The sequence below is a fragment of the Primulina eburnea genome, chromosome 16 (assembly GCF_022965805.1).
Source record: "Primulina eburnea isolate SZY01 chromosome 16, ASM2296580v1, whole genome shotgun sequence".
NCBI classification, from domain to species: Eukaryota; Viridiplantae; Streptophyta; class Magnoliopsida; order Lamiales; family Gesneriaceae; genus Primulina; species Primulina eburnea.
The window spans coordinates 12,057,508-12,064,997 of NC_133116.1; the positions used below are offsets into that span (position 1 = coordinate 12,057,508).

General features: G+C 29.7%; 1 non-coding gene across 1 annotated transcript; it reads left to right on the forward strand.

Moving 5' to 3' along the window:
* The first annotated feature begins 7,028 nt into the window (after window positions 1–7,028).
* On the forward strand, window positions 7,029–7,139 carry LOC140817620 (small nucleolar RNA R71). Its single transcript, XR_012114833.1, has one exon. It is a non-coding gene; the product is annotated as a small nucleolar RNA R71 (small nucleolar RNA).
* The last annotated feature ends 351 nt before the right edge of the window (window positions 7,140–7,490 follow it).

Genomic DNA, 7,490 nt, shown 5'->3' on the forward strand with positions numbered 1-7,490 from the left:
GACTCAATCCTAGTCTAGGGATCCCGGTGTCCAGATGTGGTATTCCTATATCGACCAACAGTAATAGAAAAGATTCCAGTTCTATCCAAGTCGATATAACCAAACATCTAGTGTCCTGACATATCAGTCATAGACTGTGGTCTATCGCTAATACACTATCTTGTGACATCGTGCAATGTACCCGTGGTTACCTGCCACTATCAGGTACTTCTGTCACAAGATTACTCGTCTAATGCATGCTCCTATAAATTCATAGAACAAGCATTTAATCAAATCATTAAACACAATGATAGATAACAAGTATGTGATTTAAGGGAAACCCAAGTATATCCTACTCGAGTCCATGTCCCAATACCACATTGACTTATACCTTTCGTTTGTAGATTCGGTCTGAAGTAATATCAGTTCTGAACTCAAGGTTGTCTCTGTAAATCTGAAACGATATATCGAGAATCATAATATCAATATTCCATTCTCAATTCAACACTGAGTCTGATTAATCTGAATTAATTCAAATCAACGACATAACGGCACAGTCTCAGTATTCCCGCTAATACAGTATTATCAGATATCCATTACCAATCATAACCCATATCTGGTACAATTTATAATCAGTCCATAATCCAAATCTATTCGGTATACAATCAATATAATCAGAAATTCACAATAATTCAGAATCAATCCTTTTTCAGATCTGACTTCGATTCTACGATGTCTAACATATCCAGGACATCATATATGACTTATATCAAATTCCTACAACATCATATTTTCAAATGATACCAGAAATTAACAAAACTTACGTCCAGTAGTAGCTGTCGACTAGAGAATCACATAACCGTGTTCGGATTAACAATCGGGTGGCCGGATCTTGCACTATTGATTTTGAAATGGAAACGGACCGAAGGAATGAAAGTCTCGGCTATTCTTTGCTCTCAAAATTCTGAAATTGGAATGATGAGGAGAGAATCACACGTTGACATGCATGGCACTACAAGTGTCCATTTCTCACAATTTGCATTTTAGCCCCTGAACTTTTCGCTATTTGCAATTCAGTCCCTGCTCAATCTATAATTAAAATTTTAACGTCGGTCGATCCCTTCGGACAAGTCAAACGATCCCATTTTTCAAAACTCAAAACATGAAACTTCTATATCTTTGAGTTTTCTTCGTTATATCCAAATCTCAAATCATTTGGACTTCATATGAAAAAGATATGTCACTATTGACCATTTTACCCTTAAAATATATTCATTATTTTTTTTAACTTATATTTTTCAACTTATTTACCAAAATACCATCAAAGCTATTTTACAAGTGTTTAGTCTCGGGGTCTCACATTTCCGTAAATTAAATAATCCCGGATTAAAATGATATAATCTCGGGCCTTACAAAGTCAATATTTGAACAGGAAATTATTATTATTAAAAGAAAAAAAAATGACAAAATTAAAACAAATATATACAGCGTAGTTGTGATTGTGGCTCACATCTTCCTCTGATTTTACGTTCAGTAACGGCTTCAACGCCTTCTATGAGTCGAGCATATGCTTCCCATCCAATTTTCTTATAAATTGGCAAAAAGGGTCTTTTAACGTCAGATTCCCAAGACGAGATTGTATATATATATATATATATATATATATTTACTTATCTAAATAGACATGCTTTACTACAGTAGGATCTTTGTAAGGCTGATTCCACCGTCCATATTGATATTCCTCATGTTGAAATTGCCACCATAGTTTAAGAAGTTCATTTTGCACGAATCCACTAGAATGCGTATCAAGAACCTCTCGAAAATTATCCAAAGGCTCTTTACTCAGACCATTCTTAATGAATAAAATTTATCTTCTCTATTCATTGATGTCATTCCAACATTTTTGCATTTTCCCTTACAAGTCCACCTTGCACATTTATGGCATCCACCTATACGTTTAGCTCTTCGCTTTTTAGCATATGTGCTTTTACCAAATCCTTGCATATGTCTTATTATTAATTCACTTGCTTCCCCAACCAATCGGACTTTTGCTTCAATTATCAAACGGATATCATTCGGTATGCCATATGATATCATCAACCTTAGCCGCTCACATCTAGCTTTATAAATTTTTTTCAACGCATTATCAGGTAAACAAGCAAAATATTTACGAAGATTCATAATACACGCATCCATATTATTACTATTATATATATTTCAATTATTTTGGGAAAACTGAAGAAACCGACTTAAACAGTCACGGAGTACCGTTATCCGCCACTTAACCGGGAAATGAACTAGAATCTTCAAAAACAAAATGAAAATATCAACAACTATTGTGGATCATATAAAGGCATAAACTCATCATTAAGAATTTCTTTTTCTATAAAAGGCTTAAGTCTTTGCCCATTAACTTTAAACACATCATTATTTTTGAATTTTCAATATCAACAGCACCATGATGATAAACAAATTTGACTATAAATGGTCCTGACAACCTCAATCTTAGTTTACCTGGAAATAAATGCAAACAAGAATTATAAAGCAAAACTTTTTATCCAATTTCGAATGTACTTTCTCATAATATTTTTATCATGAAAGGCTTTAGTTTTATCTTTATAAATCTTTGAATTTTCATATGCATCATTTCTTAATTCTTCAAGTTCATTTTTTTGCAATTTTCTTAATTTAGATGCATCATCTAAATTAATATTAAATGCTTTAATTGTCCAATAAGCTTTATGTTCAAGTTCAATCGGTAAATGACAATGCTTACCAAAAACTAACCTATATGGTGACATCCCTAATGATGTTTTAAATGCAGTTCTATATGCCCATAATGCATCAGTTAATCTTAAAGACCAATCTTTTCGATTTGGATTAACAGTTTTTTCTAAAATTTGTTTTCTTTCTCTATTTGCAAGTTCAACTTGATCATTACTTTGAGGATGATATGGGGTAGAAACTTTATGTGTAATGTCCATATTTTCTTAACAAAGAATAAAATGATTTATTTATAAAATGACTTCCTCCATCACTAATTATTGCTCTAGGTATTCCAAATCGGCTAAAAATATTTCTTTTAAAAATTTTATAACAACTTTATGATCATTAGTTCTACATGCAATTGCTTCAATCCATTTTGAAACATAATCAACAGAGACTAAAATATACGTATATCCAAAAGATAATGGAAATGGACCCATAAAATCTATCCCCCAACTATCAAATATTTCAATAATTATTATTGGATTTAAAGGCATCATGTTTCGTTTTAAATTGATCCCATCTTCTGACAGTTTTCACAAGATTTGCAAAATAAATGTGTATCTTTGAATAAAGACGGCCAATAACATACATATTGTAAGATTTTTGTAGCTGTTTTATTGGATGAAAAATGACCTCCACATGCTTCAGAATGAAAAAATTTAATAACATTACTTACTTCATTGTCGGGTATGCATCGTCGAAAAATTTGGTCAGGACAATACTTAAATAAGTAAGGATCATCCCAATAAAATTTTTTAACTTCTATCTAGAATTTATTCTTATCTTGTGAATTCCAATGAGAAGGTATTTTATTTGTCACAAGAAAATTTACAATGTTAGCAAACCATGGCATAATAGTAGCATAAAACAACTGATCATCTGGAAAATTTTCATTTATTGGTATTTCATTATGAGATGATTCAGTCATTATTCTAGATAAATGATCGGCAACAACATTTTCTTTTCTTTTTTTTATCTTTATTTATAATATCAAATTCTTGTAACAATAAAATCCAACGTATTAATCTTGGCTTAGCATCTTGTTTATTTGATAAATATTTTATGGCAGAATGATCGGTGTAAACAATAGTAGTAGAACCAATTAAATAAGATCGAAACTTATCTAATGCAAATACTACTGCAAGTAATTCTTTTTCAGTAGTTGAATAATTTATTTGGGCACTATTTAAGGTTCTACTAGCATAATAGATTGCATAAGTGTTTCCTTCTTTTCTTTGTCCTAACACAGCTCTTATAGCATAATCACTTGCATCACACATTAATTCAAATGGTAAAGACCAATCTGGAGGTTGTAAAATAGGTGATGTAACTAAAAGATTAATAATATTTTTAAAAGCATTTTCACATTTCTGAGTCCATTCAAATTGTGTATCTTTTGTTAAAAGATTTGAAATTGGTTTAGATATTATGCTGAAATTTTTTATAAACCTTCTATAAAATCCTGCACGACCCAAGAATGATCGAACTTCTTTGACCGTTTTTGGTGATGTGAAATTAGTAATAACATCAACTTTGGCTTTATCAATTTCAATTCCTTTTTCATATATCACATGTCCTAAAACAATCCCAGATTTAACCATATAATGATATTTTTCCCAATTTAAAACAAGATTTTTTTCTTCACATCTTTTTAAGACTTCTTCTAGATTTTTAAGACAATTTTCAAATGAGTTTCCAAAAACAATTATATCATCCATAAAAAATTTCTACATATTCTTCAATCATATCACTGAAATACTTAACATGCATCTTTGAAAAGTAGCCGGAGCATTACATAAACCAAATGGCATTCTTTTAAATGCAAAAGTTCCGAAAAAACAAGTGAAAGTAGTTTTTTCTTGATCTTCTAATGATATAGGTATTTGATAATATCCCGATATAGGTATTTGATAATATCCCGAATACCCATCAAGAAAACAATAATAAGAATTTTCTGCTACTTTTTCTAGAATTTGATCTAAAAATGGTAGTGGGAAATGATCTTTTCTAGTTGCATCATTTAATTTTCTATAATCAATACACATACGCCAACTAGATGGAATCCTAGCTTGTAATAACTCTCTCTTTTCATTTTTTATAACAGTGATGCCTGACTTTTTAGGTACTACTTGTGTTGGACTTACCCATTTACTATCTGAGATTGCATAAATAATTCCAGCGTCTAATAGTTTTAATACTTCATTCTTAACAACTTCTTTCATATGTGGATTTAACCTTCTTTGTGGTTGTTGATATGTTTTAGCATTTTCTTCCAAGTGAATTTTATGTGTACAAATTAAAGGATTCATACCTTTTATATCTTTCAAAGTCCATCCAATTACATTTTTATATTTTTTAAGTAATAGAATTAAATCTTCTTCTTGATTTGGTAGAAGAGTGGAAGAAATTACAACAGGAAATGTTTTATTTTGACCAAGAAATACATATTTCAATTCTAATGGTAAAGTATTTAATTCAAGTTTTGTATTATCATCTTCTTTAAAATTATTTTCAGACTCAAAAATTCTATTGAAAAAACTTCAGATTGTTGATTTAAGTTTTGTTCTTGTATGTTTTCTTCCACAATTGTTTCATTTTCATTATCATATTCATTTTCATTTTCATTAATACTTGGTTGTTTACATAAATTAAACACATTAAGTTCTAGAGTCATATTTCCAAAATACAATTTCATTATTCCATTTCGGCAATTAATTAAAGCATTTGAAGTTGCTAGAAATGGTCGTCCTAATATTACTGGAATTTCATTATGTACTTCTATTGGTTGTGTATCCAAAACAATAAAATCTACAGGATATATGAATTTATCAACTTGAACCAACACATCTTCTACAATACCTCTAGGTATTTTGATTGACCTATCTGCCAGTAAGAGAGTAACAGAAGTGGGTTTTAATTCTCCTAAATTAAGTTTTTCATAAACTGAATAAGGAAGTAAATTCACACTTGCTCCCAAATCCAACAAAGCTTTTTTTATTTTATTTTCTCCAATAATACATGAAATTGTTGGACAACCAGGATCTTTATATTTTAAACTAGAATTATTTTGAAGAATAGAACTTACTTGTTCAGCCAAGAATGCTTTTTTCTTCACATGCAATTTTCTCTTTACAGTACATAAGTTTTCTAAAATTTTTGCATAAGAAGGTACTTGTTTAATAGCATCTAATAATGGAATATTTATTTTTACTTGTTTAAAAATTTCATAGATATCAGAATCACTTTTTTGTTTTTTATGATTTGTTAATGCATGAGGAAATGGTGGAGGTTTATTTGACTTATTACTATTTCAGATGATTTATCATTCACCATATTATTCTTAGAATTTAAAGTATCATCATTCTCAAAAGTATCAGGATTATCAACCTTACTATTTGATTTTAAATGATCCTTGTTTTCATTACTATATGGATCATTAACTATTTTACCACTTCTAAGGGTAATAACAGATTTTATTTGATCAATTTTTTCATTTTTTAATTCTTGATCCTGATTTTTAGGATTAGGTTGAGGTTGAGATGGAAATTTTCTTTTTTCATGAATATTAAGTGCAGATGCAAATTTTGCAAGAGTTTCTTTCAAATCACTCATAGATTGATTGTTTTGAATATTGATAGATTCTTGCTTTTGGATAAATGCATGAATTACATCTTCAAAGTTTTTTCTTGGAGGTGTAACATAAGGAATATAACCTTGATGATTTTGATTATTTTGAAAATATTGTTGTGACGGTTGTGCATTATTATCATTCCTCCAACTAAAATTAGGATGATTTTTCCATCCAGGATTATATGATGGTGAAAAAAGATCTAGTATTGGTTTTTTATAATTGTTAACATAGTTTTCTTGTTCATGGAGACATTCTTTAAATGAAGGTAATGTTGGACAATCTTTTGTAGCATGATCATGTGTATCACATATATGACAAACAATTTCTTGAATACTTTTTAATTGACCACTCTTTTTCATTTCTAATGACTCAATTTTTCTTGCTAAAGATGCAAGTTTAGCTTGAATATCTGTATCATCTTTAAGATTATAGATACCACCCCCATTTGTTGAATTATTGATTTTAGTTGTTGGTGGTTCTATTTTACCTATATTATCCCAATTTTGAGCATTTTCCGCTAATGAATCCAAATATTCCATAGCTTTTTGGGTTTTTATCTTCAAAAGTTCCATTACACATGAATTCTATCATTTGCCTATCTTTAGGTATAAGACCTTCATAAAAGTGAGAAACTATTCTCCATGTTTCAAAACCATGATGTGGGCATGTATTAAGTAATTCTTTATATCTATCCCAACATTGATAAAATGTTTCTCCTTGTTTTTGAGAAAAAGTAGTAATTTGTCTTTTAAAAGAGTTTGTTCTATGGGAAGGGAAAAACTTTTTAAGAAATTGTTGTATTTTTTCCCATGACCTTATTGAACTCGATCTCAAATTTTGTAGCCATGTTTTAACTTTATCTATTAAAGAAAAAAGAAAAAACTTTAATCGAACTATATCCATGCTACAATTTTGATCATTGTAAGTATTACAAACTTCCTCAAATTCTCTTAGATGCAAATATGGATTTTCAGAATCTAAACTATGAAAATTTGGTAAAAGTTGAATAATTTGAGGTTTAAAGTTGAAATTAGATGCATCAGGAGGAAAAACTAAACAAGATGGGGCACTAGTTCTAATAGGGTTCATATGGTGCCTAAGAGTTCTTAAT